The sequence below is a fragment of the Triturus cristatus genome, chromosome 6 (genome assembly GCF_964204655.1).
Source record: "Triturus cristatus chromosome 6, aTriCri1.1, whole genome shotgun sequence".
In the NCBI taxonomy this organism is placed as follows: Eukaryota; Metazoa; Chordata; class Amphibia; order Caudata; family Salamandridae; genus Triturus; species Triturus cristatus.
Window position 1 is genome coordinate 1,366,400,317 of NC_140589.1, and position 24,743 is coordinate 1,366,425,059.

Here is a 24,743-nt window from a genome sequence, read left to right on the forward strand (position 1 = left end):
TGGCTGTCAGCACTTCATCCAAGAAGTGTTGGCAGCCATCTTGGGACCAATATACATGAGAGCACCTCATTAAAAAGCATTGCAGTTAATAGAAGGTTTTAAGACTTTAGTTATAAATCATTTGCTGATGGTACCATACTCATTTTAGGAATTGTGGTGTGTTCTAAGGTGATTTTACCATGTGAAAAAGCCTTCTGCTGGGATATCATGCATCATGTTTGAGAGAATACTATTTCTCATGCTTTTCCCACAGAGGTTTGGAAGGTGATCTATAAGCTAAACTGAGAACATATTTTCTGTAAAGTCACATTATCTTTCTCAGTCATGTGAGAATGAAGTCTGACATTCTCAGTAAAACATGCACATCCAACAAGGGCAGAGACTGTCCGTTGATTCCTTTGTGTTCTACTGCAGCTTCTCAGAGTGTTCTAAAGAACAACTAGAGCGCTAACAGTCGTACTTATGACAAGCGTATTGCACACCTGAAGCCATCTTGATTGGAATTAAGTGGTAAAACTTAAAACATTTAATTTAAAAAGGAACACAATGAGGGGGTTCATTTTGCCATAGAAATTATGATTAGTGCTGAAGAAAGAAAACTTAGGGCACATTTTGAGTGACTTCTCAAATCCTTTTCTATTTCATTCAAAAATTCTGACATGCAGACTTAAACATGCACTTTTAATACCAGCAGCAGACTTCCGTGGTGAGCAGTAGCTTTACTACAGTGATCTAATAAGCAACTAGAGTGCTAACATTCAGAATGTATGGCAAATGTGTGAATACCTCCTTGATGGAATCATAGTAAAAAACTGAAAGCATTTCCTATTGAGGAGACTGCAGTAAATAAGGAAATTAGGAAACTTCATAACAAATAAATCTCCCAAGATGGCCACCAGAGACAAAAGAGCCCAAATGCAGCACAAATATCACCCAGATGTAGCCCACTTGTAGCCCAATGACAGAAGTGTGCAAAACACTTTTTGTTGTATGTGCTTTTGCAGTTTTATATAGTGCAGACTTGTCAGGTATTGGAGTGCTTTACATGAGCATTGGTTACATCACACAAGAACAAATTCATTTTGGTTGTAGACATGGGGAGATTAAGTGATTTGACCAGAATCACAGAATGTCGAGCTGAAGCAGAAACTCCAACCTGGTTCCCCAGTTGCAAAGTCTGCAGCTCTGCAAGTAACACTACATCCTCTCCCCTAAGTGCAACATTTAATCAAGTCGTCAACTGGATAAAAAAACATAAAGTTAACAAATAATTTAAAAGTGCTTTGTCGCTATTTGAAAACTCAGAAAGTATGTCCTTATTTTAGTTTTTTCGAACACTAACCATAATTTTGATGCAAATAAGTCCCTCTCATATATGTAATTTCTAAAGGAAATGCTCTAGGTATTACAGTTTTGATTACATCAAGATGATGTCAGGCGTTCCACACTTTTGTAATAAATATAGAATGTTAGCAATCTAGTTGTTCATTAGGATACTGTTGAGAGGCAGAGGCCAGGGGCACGGACTCTGAAAATTGAAGGCAGGTAGGAGGGTGCAGAGGCAACAATTTGATCACACTGGGCAGGCAGGATGGGCATTGGCAGCACAACAGACTATGGAGGGCAGTGGGAAGGGGGGCAGAGGCAACAGACCAACAATACAGGACTGGCAAGAGGGGCTGTGGCAATATAATAGACCATTGTGGTTAGAAGGAAGAGGCAGTGGTAGTACAACCATACATGCCAACAGACCCGATTCAGCCAGGAAATGTCCAATGTTTTTAAGCTCAAATGGGCTTTATTTGATCTGTCTCCTGACTACAATCTCCTCTTTTTCAATGTAACTCAAAGGGGAAAGTCAATACCCCAGTTTTTTTCAAAATCTCCCTCTTACCAAGTTCAAAATGTTAGCAAGTATGGTACATTGGATCATGGAAGGCAGGAGGAATTGGGGTAGGGACAAGGACTCGGATAACAGAGGACAGGAGGGACATGGAGAGGTGCACCAAACTGACCCTACAGGGCAGGCATCACGGTTTGCAGCAACACGATACACCACACAGGGCATGCGGGACGGGAGTGCAGCACATCAATCCATAGAAAGCAATAGGGAGGGGACGGGACCATGCACATGGATAACAGAGAACAGAGGGGAAAGAGGCAATGGTAGCTAGCTGACCATAATGGACAGACAGGAGAGAAAGCTGCAGCATAACAGACCATAAACGGCAGGAATGACGGATCATGGGCATTACAATGAAACAGACAAGCCAGGAGGGAGGAAATAGGGGTCTGCACATGGAAAGAGAGGGCTGGGGGCAAGGGGCAGGGCAGGAGCAGCAAGATGACCGTGGAGGTCAGGCAGGATGGGCACTAGAAGCAAGACACACCATGGAGAGCGAGAGTGAGACTATGATGGCATATACACAGACCATGGAGGGAAGGTGGGAGGGGGTCAGGGGCAGCTAGCTGACCACACAGGGAAGGTAGGAGGGGCCATGGCAGCACAGAATACCATGCATTGCAATCGGGAGGGTTAGTGGCAGCACAATGGCTATGATGGGCAAGAAGGAGGGTGCAGGGGCATGCACAAAGGACCATGGAGGATAGAAGGGAGGGTCAGGACCTGGGCACAGACAAGAGAGTTCAGGGGAAGGGGCCTCACAACAGAAGACGCGGGGCAGGCAGGAGGAGCAGTTGCAGCACAACAGACCGGGGAGGGCAGAAGGGTGTGGCAGTAAAATGGACCATAGAGGACAGGAGGAAAGGGATAGGTGCATGGAGTGTGGACTGGCAGGGTGGAGGTGGCAGGGACAGGTTACAGTCATCTGACAATGCTAGGCAGGTGGGAGGGGAGTGCCAGCTCAACATAACACTCAGAGTAGATAGGAGTGGCAGGTCCATGGAACATGGTGGGCAAAAAGGATAGAGCAGGGGCATGCACAAAGACATCGGAGGGCAGGGGGAAGGAGAATAGGGGTAGCAAGCTAAGCACAGATGCTAAGCAGGAGGTCAATGATGGGGCATAGATTTGGGCAATGGAGGGCAGGAGGAGTGGACTGGTACATCATGCTAAATGGAGGGCAGTGGCAGCACATCAGACTATGCATGGCAGGAGGGAGGATGCTAGTCCATGGATTCAGACAACAGAGGATAGGGAGGAGGTGGATGGGGCAGCAAGCTAACTGTTCGGAGAAGGCGGGAAGGCCACTGGCAGAACAACGGCCACACATGGCTGTAATAAGGGAGCAGGGACATGGACTTGGACAATGGATGGCTAGGAGGAGGGAAGGCAGGAGCAGCAAGCTTTGGTGGGGGCAGCACAATGCCAGGCCCTGCTTCCAACCCCCCACCATCCATTGTGATATGCATCTTACTGAACGTTAAAAAAACCTAGAAATTGGCTGAAAAAAACAAAGATTACAGGGACGGTATAGTTAGACTCAGATTTCACTCATACACATCCAGTGAAATTCAGCAGTTATAGTTACCTGAGCTAACTATAACTTACGTCCCCGCAATGTACTGCTAATGCCCTCAGACATTACATCATTCATGACATGGTCAGTTACATCACTCATGACATCACTCATGACATCTCAAATGAGCTGTGAATGGAATGGAACTATAATCGCTAGAACTTTATTTAGTGATAGTGTGTGTATATTAACACCCCTTTTTTCCTTTTCTTTCGTGTAAGAACCATTATAATACTCAACGTGCCCAGATTAATATGGTCGATAGCCTTTCACTTTAAAGTAATGTGTAGTCCATTGTTTATGTTGATGTTTGCAATTCTAAGTATGTTTATTATGAATAAGTCACGTTGACGAACATACAGGTATGGCGGTCACGTGGCAAGATATGCTGAAATAACATTGTGTGCATATTAACACTTGTTTTCTTTTCTTTATTGTATCAATTCCTGAATTTTCACATCGTGACCAGACCAATATGGTCGCCAGCTTTTTGGATTAAAGTAATGCACTGCTGATGACGTCACATATTACATCACTCATGACATGGTCATTGACATCACTGATGATATCACTGATGACATCTCAAATGCCATCACGGATGACATCATCTACGTGATCATCTGATGCACCTCCTCACACCCTAAAATACAGACTACCATTCTCGAAACCATAGACACACCAATACTAGTACAGCTACAATATTCTGTGCACTATGCTTGCAGAACTCTAATCAGCTACATAGCTTTGATACAGTCTTTTAAATATTCAGTTAGTACCTATGCAGTCTAGGAATCCTTCTGTCTGTCCCATGCACTTCTCCATTCAACCATCCAGCACTATCTATGTATCCTGTCACTCTGCCAATACCTAAGCACTAATAAATATAGCATGCACTCTCTTTGCAGCACTGAAATTACTCCAGTTATTAGTTTTATACTTAAGGAATGACCTAGCCACTAACACAAGTGCCAGGTACAATATTTTGTACACTATGCATGCAGACCTCTAACCAGCTACATACTATTGATACGCTCTTCTAAATACCCAGTTAGTACCTATGCAGTCTTGGAATCCATCTGTCTGTCCCATGCACTTCTCCATTCAACCATCCAGCACTATCTACGTATCCTGTCACTCCACCAATACCTAAGCACTTATAAATTCAGCACACACTTTCTTTGCAACACTGAGATTACTCCAGTTATTAGTCGTATACTTAAGGAATGGCGTAGTCAAAAACACAAGTGCAGGTACAATATTTTGTACACTATCCATGCACACCTCTAACAGCTACAAACTATTGATACGCTCTTCTACATACCCAGTTAGTACCTATTCAGTGTAGGAATCCTCCTGTCTGCCCATGCATTTCTCCAATCACCCATCCAGCACTATCTACTTATCCTATTACTCTATCAATACCTAAGCCCTTATAAATTCACCATACACTCTGTTTGTAATACTGTAATTATTCTAGTGACTAGTCATGAACTTATGGAATGGCCTAGCTACTAACACAAGTACATCTATAATATTTTGTGCACTATCCAAGCAGACCTCTAACTAGCTACATACTATTGATACACTCTTCTAAATACCCAGTTAGTACTCATGCAGTATAGGAATCATCCAGTCTGTCCCATGCACTTCTTTAATCACTTATCTACCACTATCTACTTATCCTATCACTCCACCAATACGCAAGCACTTATAAATTAAGTGTTCAATCTGTTTGCAGCACTGTCATCATTCCAGTTACTAGTGGTATTCTTATAAAATGACCAAGGCACCAACACAAGGACACATAAAATATTCTGTGCATAATCCCTAAAAATCTCTAAGCAGATACATACTATTGGTCCACTCCATTAAATACTGAAGTAGTACCCATGCAGCATAGGATACCTCCTGTCAGTCTCATGCAATTCTTCAATCACCCATCCAGCACTATGTTCTTATTGCATCAGTCTGCCAATACCTAAGTACTTATGGGGCAGATTTACAAGCACCCTGCGCCACCAGTATGTCACTTTTGTAACGTAGTGTTGGCGCCAGGCACTCCTTCATATTAACAAGGAGAGGAAAAGCCACTCTGTGTGGTTTTTCGTCTCCTTGTAAATACGACCCCTTCATACACAGAACTTTGCGTTGAAGGGGCGTCCCATAGGTGTTGCTGTGGGTGTTCCTATAGAACAAGACACATCTCCAGATTTGTGAGAAATCGTAAATCTGGAGATGTGTGTGAATGCTGCACCATCCTACAGTTGGTGTAGCAAGGCGCAACAAGGAGAATTGTTTTAATTTCTCCTCATTTTTCCTCTTTCAATGCATGCTGCATTCCACAGCATACATTGAGAGAGGAAAATGCCTTTACTGATTGTTTTTGTGCAGGAAGGTGTCCCTTCCTGCACAAAAACAATCTCCACATGACACAGACATCCTTGCACCATGGTACAAGGGTGCCCGTGTCACCGCATGGCTGCAGTTTGTGCAGCAGTGCAGAGGGAAGCACAGAGTTGCAACATACTCATGTACATATGTCACATCCCTGTGCTTCGGAAGTGCCACAGTGCAGTGCAGGTAAAGAGCATGCAGTGTCACGCTGCAATACTTCCACATAAATCTTCACCTACAAATTCACCATACACTACTAATGCATTCTCTCAGTCAATCATGCTGTATACATATATTCAACCAAACTTTCACACATTACCTTGCAATGATAGTTCTTTCTTTAACCAGATAAGGTAGTTCTGATAAGAACTTTTTTTTCTTCTTTTGTATTTTTTTAATTTTTTGAACAATTTTGTATTTTTTTAGTTTTTTCAAAAAATGAAAAAAAAAAGAACGAATGAAACAGGAAACATTTGGAATTACTTATCATTCCAAAAACAATAAACCCCCAAAAAATTAACAATGATGGTTGCGTTGCGCAGCACAAACTGCATCCACAGACTGCTCACCAAATCATATAAGTTTCTTACACTTCACGCAGTGTTTCTCGAGAAAGGCGAATTCAGGCCTAATGTCCTTTGCAGGCGTTGCTGAGGACGCTCCAGATGTACTTGCCACAGCAGGTTAGGGGTTCAAAGCAGCTGGACTCATTTCCTCCCGAGCAAGTTTGAGAGGATGTGTGTTCCGGAGATGCCTGTACATAGAAGCAGTGCCACAAGAGTATTTTTTTTCTCTGCCTCTTGACAGGACTCAGTCACAAATTTTGCACGTCACCTTTCTCGCATTTACTTTCTTCTCTCCAGGTGGAAAAGTGAAGAATTTCCACACAACAGATTCCGGCCTCTGTGGACGAGGTGCCTCCTGCAAGAATTCTTCTTCAGAAGATACTTCCTCCTGCTGCTGCTGCTGTCCAGATGCCATTTTGTTTGATATTTTTTGAAAAACACCAAAAAAAACAAGCAAAATGGGTTCTTGTAGGAAAAGAGATGTCTCTCTAAAGATGCTCCAACAAGAATGATTAAAATGGGTGGGGTCCTTCAATAGTTACAGTGGGAAATGTTATGAACCACTGAAACCTTTTTTTGTTTAGGTAACATGGGATCCGCATACTCTGCGCTCACAAAGCACGCATCCGACGCAACTTCGCGCAAATATATTTAAAAATAGTATAAGTTTATTATAAGTACAAATATATTATTTTTATGAATATCTTAGATAGTCTCTTGCCCTAATATGTATATTAAATACACATACATAACATTTTAGAACATAAAAAAATGTCGCGGGAGTCGCGCACCTAGCGCGCCCCAGCACGTATATGACGACACGTGGAACCCACCACCGCGCGTACCATAATGCGCATGTGTTGCGACTGCGTGGGAGCAGGAGTCGCGGACTGGTCGCATACCAATCGCACACATCACGTAATATTAAATGTATATGATGTAACTGAGAAACACGCAGCCGTCGCACACCATACGCGGATCCTTCACGACCTATCTAAAATGGCGGCTAGAAGCCGCGCACCCACCGTGATTTGTACGCTTTGGGTGCGCGACTCCGAAAAATGTGGATTTTTTTTTTTAAAGAAAATAATATAAATATATTAAAATAAAAAAATTAAAATTAAACAATATTTAAGTTTTAATTACAATATTTATTTATGCAATTTTCAGAAAAATATATAATGTTATTTAATGAATAAAATATTGATAAATAAACAATTAAAAATCTGTAGAAAATCAGTAAAAAAAATAGGTATAACTACTATTACACTTAAAAATAAGCATTTAAAAAACCTTTGAAATTCACTGAAAAACCATAGGTTTCAGAGACATTATAGTTAGAAATTAGCATTTAATAAACTTTGAAATTCACTGAAAAACCATAGGTTTCGGAGACGTTATAGTTAGAAATTAGCATTTAAAAAACCTTAGAAATTCACAGAAAAAAACATAGGTTTCAGGGGTGTTATAGTTAGCTGGACATTTCACTCATACAAAACCATTGAAATTCCTCTGTTATAGTTAGTTCTGCTAACTATAACTCGCGCGCCCACAATGCACTGCTGATGATGTCCCATATTACATCATTCATGACATGGTCAGTGACATCACTGATGACATCTTAAATGACATCACTGATCACATCGTCCACGTGATAATCTGATACTCCTCATCATACACTAGTATAACCTTTCATCACTCACTGTAAAATACAGAGTACCATATTTGAAACCATTGACACACTAGTTACTACATACCCACTCACTGATTCCTAAGTCTACTCACACAACTACCCATTCAACAACAGAATCACTTATAAATGCAGTCACTAATTAATAGAACACTTTAAAATGCACTTATACACACATATAGACATTCACACATCAGCAGTCATCTTAGTCGGTTATGCAGTCACCCTACTCACTCATGAAAAAATTAATCACACTTATATTTACTCAATTATACACACAACACCACATTTATTCAAACAAAATAGTAACTCATAGTTAATATGTTTAAAAATCGCAATTACAATTATACACTCATTCATATAGTTACTCTCACAATCACCGACTCTTTTATATACTTATTTATATACACCAACTCTCACATACAATGCCTTTTATTTTTTTACTTTGTTGAAGATGTACAACTAAAACATATATTCGCTCACCAACACACAAATAAATACACTCAGTCACCCAAACAACTGTTTCCACATGCACTCTTAAACCTATACACCTAGTCAATCAACCATTCACACATCTATGCACAGAGTTACACACACCCCATCCAAACACACACAAACTCAGTGTCCCATACAAATACTCATTCACTAGATGATGTCATCAGTGATGTCATCAGTGATGTCATTTGATAGGTTTCAGACATGTTATAGTTAGGAATTAGCATTTAAAAAACCTTAGAAATTCACTGAAAAAAACATAGGTTTCAGGGCTGTTATAGTTAGCTGGACATTTCACTCATACAAAACCATTTAAATTCCTCCGTTATAGTTAGTTCTGCTAACTATAACTCACGCGCCCGCAATCCACTGCTGATGATGTAACATATTACATCATTCATGACATGGTCAGTGACATCACTGATGACATCACTGATGACATCTCAAATGACATCACTGATGACATCACTGATGACATCCTCCAGTGAATGTGGTATGGTTTATTTAAATATGTATTATATATATAGCAGTCTGCATTGAAGAATGAGTGGATATATAAATATCTGGATGGAGGATTTAGTAGCAGTGTGATTGACGGTTTACTTGACTAATTTATAGTGTCTCACTAAATATATTGAATAGTGACTAAACTGTGTGAATATCTGTATCACTTTGTCAGTTGTTGTGTAACCTGCTGCACCAGTTGGTTACTAGCAACGTGAAAGTCTGTATTAGTTATTGATTAGTTAACTGAGTATTTGTATGGGAGAGTGAATGTGTGTGTGATTCAGTGGGAGGTGAGTGACTGCCCAAAGATGTGTGCATAGTTGATTCAGTAGGCATATGAGATTAAGACTGCATGTTATAACAGTTGTTTGGGTGAGTGAATATCTTTATGGGTGTGGTGATGAGTAAATATATCTCTCAATGGTACATGTCCAACAAACTAGAAAAATAAAAGGCAGTGTATGTGACAGTTGTTGTATATAAATAAGTAAATACCTATATATATATATACATATGTATATATTTATATATTCATATATATGCATGTATATATTCGCTGAAAAAAACGATAGGTTTCAGGGGCGTTATAGTTAGTTGGACATTTCGCTCGTTATAGTTAGTTCAGCTAACTATCACTCGCGCGGATGCAATGCACTGCTGATGACGTCACATATTACATCACTCATGACATGGTCAGTGATATCACTCATGACATCACTGATGACATCTCAAATGACATCACTGATGACATCACTGATGACATCATCCAGTAAATGTGTGTTTTTCTGAAAATTAAATATGTTTTCTATATGTATATCTCAAGGTCGATGGAAGAATAAATGGGTTTTTAAGTGTCTAAATGGATGTTTTTTTTAAGAAGTTCTAAAGATCAGCAACGGAGTGTGTCTTTATGCTTGAAGGCAAACCGTGGGAATAGAACATCACATCAGCCCTGTCGGAAAGACTGCACCACCACTGCAACATAATGTGGGGCCGTAAGGTTTGGAAGAGTCAAGCCTGACAACAGAGCTGCAGATTAGCAGAGAAAATGAAAATTAAAACTTGACAAATACATCGAGGGGTTCACCGGAGGGCTTTTGAACATTATTAAAATACAGAGGGGCCGATTCCGATCCTGGAAAAATATTCCCCGTACGAATCGTATCTGGATTTTTTTCCATACGAATCGTACAAGTCCCGTACAAACTGGCAAGTACGATTCGTATGTGAAAAAGTCCATACGAATTGCATTGGGTAAATTCCCTGACACGTCCTCGGGTCGGGAAAAGTGTCCGACACGTCCCCGGACAGTTTTACGTACGAATCGGAAAACTGAAGTCCGAGCGCGCAAGTACGATTCGTACCATCCGTCCGATTGTACAACCGTATGGTAAAAAGACCGTCCGAAGCGAACTCCTATAGCAACCATGGAGACGTCCAAACAGGTGCACGGTACGCACCGAACACCCCCCCAGTATGTACACGCCATCCCCCCAGCCCCCCCGCGGATGGACGCGCCGTTCCCCCCAGCCCCCCCCGCGGATGGACACGCCGTCCCCCCAGCCCCCCGCGGATGGATGTGCCGTCCCCCCAGCCCCCCGTGGATGGACGCGCCGTCCCCCCAGCCCCCCGCGGATGGACGCGCCGTACCCCCAGACCCCCCGCGGATGTACGCACCGTACCCCCAGCCCCCTGCAGATAGACACGCCGTACCCTCAGCCCCCCACCCGTGTATGTACGGCATGTACCCCCACCCGTGTATGTACGGCGTGTACCCCCACCCGTGTATGTACGGCACGTACCCCCACCCGTGTATGTACGGCGCTACGCGCTGGGGGTCCGCACCGTACCTACGGGGGTGGGGGTACGCGCCGTACATACATGGGTGGGGGTACGCGCCGTACATACACGGGTGGGGGTACGCGCCGTACATACACGGGTGGGGGTACGCGCCGTACATACACGGGTGGGGGTACGTGCCGTACATACATGGGTGGGGGTACGTGCCGTACATACGTGGGTGGGGGTACACGCCGTACATACAGGGTGGGGGTATGCACCGTACATACACGGGTGGGGGTACGCGCCGTACATACACGGGTGGGGGTACGTGCCATACATACACGGGTGGGAGTACGCGCCATACATACACGGGTGGGGGTACCCGCCATACATACACGGGTGGGGGTATGCGCCGTACATACACGGGTGGGGGTACGCGCCGTACATACTGGGGGCTGGGGGGGTACAGCGTGTCCATCTGCGGGGGGCCTGGGGGTACGGCGCATCCATCCACGGGGGGCTGGGGGTACAGCACGTCCATCCGCGGGGGGGCTGGGGGTACGGCGCGTCCATCCGCGGGGGGCTGGGGGTACGGCGCGTCCATCCACGGGGCTGTGGGGGACAGCGCGTACATACGGGGGGCTGGGGGGGATGGCGCATACCGGGCCCCCTATTCCGCTCGCATCGCGGCGTACTTCGCTTTTCCTGCACTTTTTGGGTGCTGTAAAAATATTGCCGTCCGGACTGCTGTCGGTACGAATCGTACTTGCTGGTACGTAAAAACATGCCTAACTCCGTCCGGACGTCACGTCCACGGTGTCCTGGATCACATTCGTATGTATTTTGCTGTCGGTCGGTGTTTTTTCCGGCTCGTACGGAAATGGTGTTTCCGTACGAATCGTACTTGCAAGTTTGTAGGGTTTTTCCAGGATTGGAATCGGCCCCAGAGTTGGAAATTGCACACCCACTGGAGGTTTTAAATGGAACGCAGCACTACGAGTCCCAGCATGCATAAAGAGTGACTCACTTGTGAGGCCCATGAGAGGGCAATGTAATTAATTAGCAAGCAGAAAAGAAGTGCACGTTCAATAATGGTGCAAAGTCTAACTTGGGTCTGTGAACAAGGAGCTTGGGTGTGGAAACGCGCCAGGCAGGAGTTTTTTCTTGATATAAATGCCAGTTTCAGCTTGGAAAATGAAAGCACTTCTAAAGTTCATCTGCTGAGAGTGTGTCTTTATGCTTGAGGGCAAAACTTGGGAGTCATATAGATATGTGTATGGGTGCCGCTCGAGGACTGCTGCCTGGCTGTTGCTCCCTGGGGCATACCTTCTCCATCGGACGCTGTATCTTGGAGGTCATTACGCTGCCTGAAGCCACCTGCCACAGGGGAGACTCTGCAATTGCCATCTACGCACTTGGGACTGCGAGGACCAGGGAGCTGTGCGCGTTGCACATTGGCTGCACCTGGCCCTCTTCCCGACTCCTCCTCTATCTCCGCCCCATTCTCCTACATTACCACACTACTGCTCTCGCGCGCTAGCAGGACGCGTGCGGGTCGAGAGCCGGGGCGAAGACCGGGCAAAAGGCGGGCCCTCTGAGGCCCTCAGAGACACGAGGAGACCGGACTGGGGGAACTTCCTATCTTCATTGTCCAGTAACCGTGAGTTCTGTGTTTGATATTTTTAGCAATAATATGGCTGAGACTGTAGCTACTAACCCTCCTACAACATACGGTGCCCCAACCAAAGGTACATTGGTTGATTATTTTAAAAAGGTTACTGTGCCCACGGACAAGGAGACTACGCTCGCCGAACGAAGGGCCGAGCGACGCCGCTCTATAGAGTGTATCAAAAATAGGACATTAATGGACAATACATCTCCTTTGACTTCGTCCCTCATTGTGCTAAGTCCTCCTACCTTGACGCAGGAGGCGCTAGCTATGGATAATGTCCCTGAGCTGCTTAGAACTATTGATCCTACATCCAGCAACTTTAATTATTCACTAGGTTCAACCGATTTGCTTCCTTCCAGTCCCATTATTTCTAACAAGGAAACTGATACTGTCACTATTCCCTCTGAAATTAAGGTTAAGGCGTTTACTAAGAAGGCAGGGAGGGCGTTGGTGTCTAAAGCTCCAAGGCCCCCTCCGTCCAAGAGAAGAAAGAGGTTAGGCAATTTGCCAAAAGATAAGATCAAACACACTGATTTTGGCAAGGGCCCTATGCAAACTGCAGGTATAGCATCGCTGACAAAGGTTCCATCACCGCCATCAATAATACACGATGTGGCCATAACACCTTCTACCTCCTTGGTTCCCCCCCCTCCTGATTTGTCTCGTTCTCCGTTGCTCCTACCTGATTTAGGTACAATGCCATCATATCTTGAGAGCATCGAGCAATTGATAAGATCATTTACTTTACCCATTATAGAACGACTAAAAAATATAGAGTCACGATTGGGGAATTTAGAATCTTTAATCATAAAACACCCGGGGTCACGGGAAGATTCTGCTCACCTAGTCCCGCCCCCCCCATGGCATCAGATGTATCTCCTACTCACACTAGGACTAACGAGATAGGTAGCTCTAATTCCCAGCACAGGGACAAGCCTCCTCACACTATAACCCATCAATGCCATCGACAACATGAAGAGGATGAATTAAGGAAGGAAATAGCAAACCCCACTTTAGCAACGTCCCCAAATGAGAGGGGTGTGAATCATCACTTAGCTAGAGCAAGAGACCAATATAGCCACCAAGTTAACTTACCCCCAGAGGCGGTTCCATATGTGGTAGTGCTAACAGAAGTTCCGCCTCTGGAAAAGGGCAAAAATGAAGGCTATTACGATCTAAAAAACAAAACCATGCACTGGCTCAGGTCAAACAGACCCCTCCCTTTCAATATCAATGGGGAGGTATTGCATGTCCGGAGACTTCCTTGGCTAGGTCGTAGAATCAAGGATCTTGAAGGGGATGTAATCATTATCAACTTTAGAGACCCCAGAGCAGTCAAATACATCTTAGACTACCCCTTGGGTACTACCTGGGGGTCCATAAATCCCCGTGTACTATCATACTTCTACCCAAGATCAGCAGTCTCTTACAATGCATATCCCAGGGCTCCAGTAAAAACGTTGACCTATCCCCACACATTGCTAGCAACCTCTGTTCCCCCTGTTAAACATTGTAACATGTATGCACCCAGTTCTGTGTCCTACGGAAATGCAGCAGAATGGGCTACGGTTCTCCCTGGGAATCACAGACATGGACCACGGAGGGTGAACTACAGGCTACCATTCACTCCTCTTGAAGTCGCAAATAGATTCGGGGCCTTATCAGGAGTCGATGATTGCGACTGACATAGTACTTCTTTTGACCATGGGCTTAGCACACAGGGTGACCAGGTTGAGGATACGGATCTGATTCTCAAACCGCAGACTTCTTGCCCAAAATATTCTATCTCCGTTGGGCTACACCTGCCCTTACCGGTGACTCATATAATGCCCCAGGAATATGCCCCGGCGGCCGCAGACGAATTAGCTATAAAACCTTACCGTCCCGCACACAGGGAGGAGAGGGTAAAGGCGGAGGGCGGTTGTTTATCACGAAAGACCAATGTTTCACAGGATTCCTCATCTAAAGTACGAAGTGAGGTGGGGGTCTGTGCCCCTCCAAGGCCGGTAGAAAGCACCTCGCATGAGATTGCTACGCCCACACATAGGGCTATGAGGTCACTAGAGATACTGTCATGGAACGTGGCTGGGCTCCCTAATAAGTTAGACAATATTGACTGGGAAACCTTTATCAAAGAACATGATATATGCATGTTCCAAGAGACGTGGGCCAGAGAAAACCTTTGCCACCCTGGGTTCGCAACTTTCAATATCCCAGCTAGATGGGGTGGGAAGGGACGCCCGTCTGGAGGTCTATCGATATGGATCGCCTGTCATCTAGGCTGTACGGCCGAGGTGGTAGAAACAAATTCACCTGACATCCTGTGTGTGGTCTTACGTTGGCCAACTGGGATGGGTCTGAGTCTGGTAAATATATACTCTAGACCAGTCGGAGTTGCGGCCACCTCAAGGACAATGGAGGATTTAATGACTTTCCTTGACTCTCTCACCGGCCCAGATACACTCCTGGTCGGAGGGGATTTTAACATTCAGTTTGAACCACTTCCGACTCACTTAGATGGGATCAGCAGTGAGGAGGATGATCTCTGGGGAATCCAAAGCATTGTAGGTCCGCCAGTCAGGGCAACAGCGCCCCTCCTACTGCAAGTTTTAACATTAACTTTGGCAAATTCACTTAGAGCATGCAATGGTAGGTTCCAAGGGGATAACCCGCCCCAACCAACTTTTAATAGACCAGGACAGGAGTCCTGGATTGATTACATACTGATCAAACTTCAGGATTGGAAATTGGCATTAGATTTTAAAATAGTCCCAAGGGTAGATAGCGATCACAACCCCCTAATCCTTTCACTAGCTGCAGATGGTTTCCTTAGGGGCGAAGTTCGAGGAAATAGACTATCTGCCCCCAGTCTCACCTTATCCAGTAATAGGCGAAGATTAAGGTGGGACAAATTGCTAGAGAAACCGACCCGCATAAGGGCAATATACGAGCAAGTGGCATTAACCCTGGAAAGAGTGGAAAATCTCCTCCCTCAACTGTCCTCGCCAGAAGGTTGTTCTCCCCTTGAGGATATTCATCAGACCCTCTGCGACAATCTAGCTGAGGTATTGAACCCTGTGGTTCGGGGCAGGAAACTGAGGAGAGAAAGAGCCTCATGGTTCAATGCCAGCTGCAGGGGAGCTAAGAAAGATCTTCTCCAAGCGCTTAAAAACAAGGAAGCATCCTCGGTGATTAGGGAAAAGAGGGTGGCTTATAAGCTCCTCCTTGAATCTGCTAAAATAGACTGGGATTGGGAGAACTGGACAGAAATAACAACTGCTCTCAAAATCAGAGATTCAAGGAAATTCTGGCACATAGTCAAACATGGCTCAGCCGAGCCTGTTATGGCTATAGAGGGCAACATTGCATCGGAAGTCTGGGAAAAACATTTCTCATCGCTCTATAGTAGAGCTGGGCTAGACCAAACGGGAACTCAGCCTGGGAGCCTAGTGGCCCTCACCACCGATACTCACTCTGAGATGGAAGACTTTAACCTGGAGGAACTGGAAATGGCAATTACTTGCCTTTCCTCAGGAAAAGCGCCAGGCCTAGACAAGCTCCCAGGCGACCTCTTAAGGCACGAGGTCAGAGTTTGGGCACCATACTTCCTGGTACTGTTTAATGCCATCATCCATGGGATGGCAGTCCCTCCAACTTGGCTCGGGGCGGAGATTGTGCCCATTTTTAAAAGGGGCTCACCTATGCTCCCTGCCAATTACAGACCGATCAGTCTGATAGACGTTCCACAGAAGCTTTTTGCGAGGCTTCTGTTGGATCGACTTTTGGACTGGATCGAGGAGAGGGACATCCTGAGCCCTTTTCAGGCCGGGTTTCGTCAGAAGACTTCTACTATAGATCAGGTCTTTAGGCTGTCCCTTCTACATTGGAAGACAATACAGTTGGAGGGTGGCAGCCTCTATACTGTATTTGTAGATCTAAGGGCAGCCTTTGACCTGGTTCCACGTGGCAAGCTCTGGGAAGTCCTGGCGAATGTTGGGATGCCAGCTGATCTCCTGACCATGATCATCCGCCTCCACACAAACACCTATGCTCGTGTGAGGTGCGGTGGACAGGGTGCACTCTCAAATAAGTTTCCCGTCGAGAGAGGGGTAAGACAGGGGTGCGTACTTGCACCTACCCTGTTTTGCCTCTTTGTCAACGGTGTCATTGACCACCTTAACGGGGTCCCCAATTCGGATGTCCCGAAGTTGGCGGGAAGGAGGGTCCCAGCAATTATGTTTGCTGATGATACCCTCCTTCTCTCCAAGTCACCTATGGGAATCCAGCGTGTGCTGGGTGGATTTGGGGACTTCTGCAGAGAGCATGGATTGGAGATAAACACTACAAAGACCAAATTCATGGTCTTCAATCCGCCACCCAGGTTCCACCGTATCCCTCGCATAGGGGACAATATACTCGAACGAGTAAACACCTTTGAATACCTTGGTGTTACACTCAACGAGGAATTGGGGTGGGGTCAACATCAGGAGAAAGCGAGGATGAAACTAGTGCAACATATTGGCGGAATACTAGGGATGGTGGGGAAGAACAGGTCGACCCTCAAACCCATAGGCCCTCCCCTTCACATTTATAGGGTTCAAGCTAGAGGAGCAGTTACATATGGGAGTGAACTATGGGGTCACAAAGTACTGGACAGCTTGACGAAGGAGGAGAACAGATTTCTCAGGTGTCTAGTAGCTCTTCCTCCGAGTACACCTCTAGTGCCTTTAAGACTTGACCTAGGCATTAGACCCCTGGAGGAAGAGTTGGCACTTCGACCCGTGATCTACTGGCGCAGATTGTGGACGGTGCCCGAACTGACTCATTACAGACAGGGCCTTCAGGAAGTTCTCAGCTTCCCAAATTCGGGGAACATTGCCTGGCTTAAATACGTAAGGAATAGTTTGGTGAACCTAGGTCTAGATGCACTATGGAACGATCCTTGTAACGCCTGTTCCAAGCTTTCCAAAAAAGCCTTAATTAAAGTGTATCACGATTCCAAGGCACCCTCACTCCGACCTTCTAAATCTTTAGGGTCTTTAACAAATCAATTCCTCCACATGAAGAGTATCTACACCTTTGAATTGGCCCTTGACAATGTTTACCCTGTAATAATCAGGAAGCTTTATTTGCAATGGAGGCACGGGTCTTTGCCAATTCGTGCTTTTACTAGTTCTTGGTCCGTGTCGACACCCAGTATTTGCCCGGCATGCAGAGTAAGTGACGAAACTGAGCTGCATCTTATATTCTTCTGTCCGGGATATACTGAGGTGCGCAGAAAATGGATCATTCCTATTTGTAGGAACCTGGGCTTCACCAGGTGCCACGAAGCCTTTAGAATTCTTAAGAGCGAAATGGCCGTGCATATTGTGTTCGCTGTGGCAAAATTTTTGGAGGCTTTTTGGTACAAACGGAAAAAATATCTAAAAATGCCAATCTGATTCATTTGTATGTAATTAGCACGTACTAGCCGTGTGGCTGCACCATTTTTAAACATTTTATCTATTGTTGTTAAATGTTTTTATATTCATTTTATGTACTTTTATGGAGATACTCCGAAATAAAGTTTTTCTTGACCTTGACCTTGACCTTGATATGTGTATAAATATATATAAATATATATATATATAAATATATATATATATATATATATTCACTGAAAAAACCATAGGTTTCAGACATGTTATAGTTAGCGGAAATTTTACTGATAAAAAACCAATGAAATTCCCCCGTTATAGTTAGTGCAGGCAACTATAACTCACGCGACCGCAATCCTCTGCTGATGCTAATACTGTATTTAGACACTTATTTGCCCATGTCTTCTTCCATAAATTTTTAGCTATACATATATTAGAAATATTTTTTTTTCATAAAGACACATATGTCATCAGCAGAAGATTGCGGTCGCGTGAGTTATAGTTGCCTGCACTAACTATAACGGGGGAATTTCATTGGTTTTTTATCAGTAAAATTTCCGCTAACTATAACATGTCTGAAACCTATGGTTTTTTCAGTGAATTTGTACGGTTTTTTAAATGCTAAGTTACTTTACGCCATTCGTGGCGTGCACGCCCACTTAACGCAGTTCGTTCCGTGCGCGCACGGTGCGCTTCGTGCACCGCGCGCGCACGGTGAGCACGCGGTGCGCTTCGCGCACCGCACGCCCACTTTACGCAGTTAGTGCCATACACGCAAGGTGGGCACGCAGTGCGCTACGCGCACCGCTTGCCCACGTTACGCACCGTGCGCACATGGAGGACATATTATGCGCTTCCTTGTGATAGGTAATCTGTTAAATTTAATTTGTAAGTGATGACAATAATATGCCATGCACAGAGAGTGTTTTTTTTTTTTATTAAAATTTTTAGCGTAAGCGCACCGTACGCGTACGGTAAGCGTAATCGGCGAAATTTTCAAAAAATAAAAATTTACCGTTTTTGGCCTTTGAGGACTCAACTAACATGGCTATGTGCATGGGCGCTGTCTAAACAGCCCCTTTATATGTTTTTTGCCTTTATTTACAGCCCCCCCCCTCAGAGTGCGAGAGAGAAAATGGCGGCCGCCGCTTCCTGGTTTCGACCGATTCGAATGTTTACTTAGATGTAACAGCCAATCAGAATCGCGCTCGCGCATGCCACCGTACGCGTACGGTAAGCTTACGGTAAGCGTACCGTAAGCTGGCTCAGATATATATATTGATTTAAAGGCTATTTTCTCAGAATCTACTGAACAGATTTACACCAAACCTACAAAAGGCACTTCCTTGACCTGAGGACTACCTCTCTGCCAAATTTCTAGTAATTCTGTTCAGCCGTTCGGGCTGTAGCCTTGTCTAAAGGTCCTATGGAAAAATGCATGGGAAAAACGCGTTTTGGGACCCCCTTTTATCTCAGCCCCCGCTTGACGAATCCCCCCGAGACTTTCAGGGTAGGAGCGGAGCGTAGCGCCCCACCTATTTTGAGAAATTCGCGAGGATTCGTCGACCGGCGCCAAAGTTATTCAAAATAGAATGTTGCGGATTTCCTATGGAAAAGGGGTCCTAACTATAACTACCTACTGGCGACCGCCAGTAGGTAATATATATATTCACTTAAAAAACCATAGGTTTCACACATGTTATAGTTAGCTTGAAAAACCATTGAAATTCCCCCGTTATAGTTAGTGCAGGCAACTATAACTCACGCGACCGCAATCCTCTGCTGATGACGTCAGATATTACATCACTGTATTAGACACTTATTTACCCATGTCTTCTTCCATTAATCTTTAGCTATACATATATTACAAATATTTATTTTTCAGAAAGACACATATGTCATCAGTGATGTAATATCTGACGTCATCAGCAGAGGATTGCAGTCGCGTGAGTTATAGTTGCCTGCACTAACTATAACGGGGGAATTTCAATGGTTTTTCACGAGTGAAATGTCCAGCTAACTATAACATGTGTGAAACCTATGGTTTTTTAAGTGAATTTGCAAGGTTTTTTAAATGCTAATTCCTAACTATAACGTGTGTGAAACCTATGGTTTTTTCAGTGAATTTGTATGGTTTTTTAAATGCTAAGTTATGGTTTTTTTTGTTTGTTTTTTTAAGGTTTTTCACTGTGCGCGTACCGTACGCGCACGGTGCGCTTCGCCAACCGTGCGTGCGCTGTGGGCGCGCAATGTGCTTTGCGCACCGCATGCCCACGTTACGCAGTTCGCGGAATTTTTCCATTTCTACCATACGCGCACGCTACGTGTACTCCGCGATTTTTCGCAAAAAAATTAAGGGAAATTTTGGCCCTTGGGGGTCCTTCTGGGACCCCCTGACAACGGCTGGGGGGTCAGGAACTGTCCACCATGCCCCCTTTTCACGTTCTCCACCTTTGTTTTTCACCCCCTCAGACTGCGAGAGACAAAATGGCGGCGGACACTTCCTGGTTTCGACCGATTCGAATGTTTACTAAGATCTAACAACCAATCAGAATCACGTCAGCGTGTGCGTACGGTAAGTTTTACCGTACGCGCACGGTGCGCGCTTATAGATATATATATTGATTTAAATGCTATTTTCTCAGGAAATACTGAACAGATTTACACCAGACCTGCAAAAGGCACATCCCTGACCTGAGGACTACCTCTCTGCCAAATTTCAAGTAATTCTGTTCAGCCGTTCGGGCTGTAGCTTGGACTAAAGGTCCTATGGAAAAATGCATGGGGAAAACGCGTTTTGGGGACCCCCCTTTTTCTCAGCCCCCGCTTGACAAATCCCCCCGAAACTTTCAGGGAAGGAGCGGAGCGGAGCGCCCCACCTATTTTGAAAATTTCGCGAGGATTCGTCAATCGGTGCCAAAGTTATTCCAAATAGAATGTTGCGGATTTCCTATGGAAACACGGTCCTAACTATAACTATCTACTGGCGACCGCCAGTAGATAATATATATATATGTATATATATATATATATAAATATATATATATATGAACAAACACTCCATCTTCCACAGCAAAACTACAGAAGAAGGCACGGACTCAAGGCTTCTCAAAATACGGCAATATTTATTGTCTCAAGTCACCCTCAACCCCGAGGTAAGAGAGAGACGCGTTTCGGCTTACTAAAAGCCTTTATCAATCTGGTTGGTGCTTTTAAAATGGCAGTATATATAGTGACCATTCTCCTTAAGGCACTAGTAGACATAGACAACATACTAACGAACATGTGCTATTAAAGTAAACCCTTTGCAAAATTCAAAAGAACCCTGAACATAAATATCAGCAATAACATAGATAGGATAAACAGTGGTGTATCAATTGCATAATGCAAATCAATAACTTCTATGAATTATCATGTTGTAGTTTGCTAGGGTATGTAAAATTACAAACAGATTGTTGCATTTCACCTGCCTTACTGGGAATACACAAAGTATAAAATAAGCGCCACCATACTCTCATGCTAAGTTGCCTGAAAATTAAAATACAATTTTAGTTCATTGACAAGGAACCACGCTGCTAAATGCATTTTAAAAGGATTTGTCCATTAGAAATAATTTCAAACACAAAATAAGCTCACAAGCTGCTGCACAGTCTGCCGGTATTTGATCTCTGACCTCAGCTGTTGGGATAATTATCTCGCTTTCTGAGCTGCAAATATCAAGCTCTCAATTCACTTCTCTAGTGGCAAAAGGGACAAAGTAAAAGCCACAGCACCACGAGAGTCAATTGCATCCAGTGAATGACTTTCGACTTCAATGTCAAACTCCCAGTGTGTGCTCCAATCCCTCTGGGATATATATTCACTGAAAAAAACATAGGTTTCAGGAACATTATAGTTAGGAATTAGCATTTAAAAAACCTTAGAAATTCACAAAAAAAAACATAGGTTTCATGGGAGTTATAGTTAGTTGGACATTTCTCTTGTACAAAACAATTGAAATTCCCCAGTTATAGTTAGTTCAGCTAACCATAATTCGTGCGCCTGCAATGCACTGCTGATGATGTCACATATTACATCACTCATGACATGGTCAGTGACATCACTCATGACATCACTGATGACATCTCAAATGACATCACTGATGACATCACTGATGACATCATCCAGTGAATGTGTGTTTTTCTGAAAATTAAATATGTTTTATATATGTATATCTCAAGGTCGATGGAAGAATAAATGGGTATATAAGTGTCTAAATGGATGATATTTTATGAAACATTGATTGTATAACTGACTGATTAAGTGTATCTTAGTGAATACATGGGTTAGTGAGTAATGTTTAAATATTTAAATATCTGTATCAGTCTCTCACTCTGTGTATAAGTGGCTGCATGGGTTGGTGAGTAGCTACATGAGTGTCTATATGGGTAATTACTTGGTTTTTTGAGTATCAGTATGAGTGTCTAAGTGTCTGTATGGTTCAGTGGGGGTATTACTTAGTGCATACATGCATGAATGAGTGAGTCACTATTTGTATGTGTTGAAGACAGTATGTGTGCAGGACTGTATGGGTGGATGAGTGTGTGTATGGGTGTGTTAGTGAGTGAATGACTGTATCAATAGTGTCTTTATAAGTAACTACATATATTTTAAACTAGTAAATGTGAGTATTGGTGTATATAAGTGAGTATATGTGAGAGTGAGGGATTGGAAGAGTTCCTGTATGAATACGTATGTGTTTCTATAAGTGATTGTTCAAAAGAGTAAGTATGTGTAAGTTTCTTTAGAAGTAAGTGTAGTGGTGTGTGTGTAACTGTATATGCAAGTAAATGGATGTGTGATTCTTTATTAGCATGAGTGACTATGTGTGTGAGTAACTCTATGGATGAGTGGCGTTGTGTAACAGGATGTATAGATGTAAATATGATTAGTGAGTACATGTATGAGTGACTATATAGGACTGATGGTGAATGAGTGGATGTGTATGTAGATCTTAGAATTACTGAATAGGTTGTTGTAACTGGTATTGGTATGTCCATTGTTTTGAAAATGTTTGTTTCTATTTTTGTATGTGTGTATCAAAGGTTATCTGAGGGTGAGAGGAGGTCTGCCACTCTATCACAAGGATGATGTCATCAGTGATGTCATCGGTGATGTCATTTGAGATGTCATCAGTGATGTCATGAGTGATGTCACTGACCATGTCATGAGTGATGTAATATGTGATGTCATCAGCATTGCAGGCACACGAGTTATAGTTAGATGAACTAACTATAACGGGGGAATTTCAATGGTTTTGTACGAGCAAATTGTCCAACTAACTATAACGCCCCGAAACCTATGTTTTTTTCAGTGAATTTCTAAGGTTTTTTAAATGCTAATTCCTAACTATAACGTGTCTGAAATCTATAGTTTTTTCAGTGAATTTCAAAGGTTTTTTAAATGCTAGTTTGTAAGTATAACGTGCCTGAAACCTATGGTTTTTTCAGTTAATTTCAAAGGTTTTTTAAATGCTAATTTCTAACTATGCCTACAGAGATAGGACATGTGAAGAAAGAAGAAAAAACGCACAGAAAGAAAAAAAAGAAATGCAGAAAGAAGCAACAGAAGTCCAACTGTTGCAAAATCATCCTGTACCCTCAACTTTTTCACACGGATACTGCTGGTAACTGAGTCTGACTAACCAGTCCTAGAGCCAGTGCTATGCTAAAAGACACTTAGAATACAGTAAAAACACCTACATACACTGGGGAACGCTATGCGTTGGAGTCTCCCTGTGATTAGCATGACCTCCTCTGTAAGCCCCTAGTATATAATAGGGCAGGGGGATTAAAACTACCTCTTAAAATGCGCCACAGGGCATGTTTGCACACGTCACCTCAGGCCTCCTCCCCTCCCTTCACCACTGTGCAAACACGCTCTGTGGCCGTTTTAAGTTGGGAGATTAAGTCCCCTTGAATCCTGAGGGTCCCTAGGGTCCAACTAGCCGACTAGGTACCTCCAGTAAGTGCCACAGAGCTGCGTTGCAGAGAGATGTAAAAAGGGGCACAGCCTAGACCACCTCTCTGCAATGCAGCACAGTTGTGCTTACTGGAAGCACCTGGTGGACTAGTTGGCCCCCAGGGTCCCTCAGGATTAATGGAGAATTATTTCCCCAACTTAAAACGCACGACAGGGCGGGTTTGCACACATCACCTCAGGCCCCGTCCCCTCCCTTCACCACTGTGTAAACGCACCCCGTGGCGCATTTTAAGTTGGGGGATTAACTGCCCTTGAATCCTGAGGGTTCCTGGGGGTCAACTAGCCCACCAGGTACCTCCAGTAAGTGCCACGGAGCTGCGTTGCAGAGTGTTTTAAAAAAGGGGCATGGCCTCTGAACACCTCTCTGCAATGCAGCTTTCTGGTGCATACTGGAGGTATCTGGTGGGCTAGTTGGCCCCCTGGAACCCTCAGAATTGAGGAGGAATTAATTCTCCAACTTAAAATGCGCCACAGGGTGAGATTGCAGACATGTCACCTCAGGCCACCCACCCTTCCTTCACCATTGTGCAAACGCGCCCCGTGCTGAGTTGTAAGTTGGGGAGTTAGTTCTCTTTCAATACTGAGGCTCTATGAGGGCCAACTAGACCAAGAAGTATCTCCAGTATGCACCAGGGAGCTGCGTTGCAGACAGTTGTTCAGAGGCCACGCCCCTTTTTACACCTCTCTGCAACGCTGCTCTGTGGCGCTTACTGGAGGTAC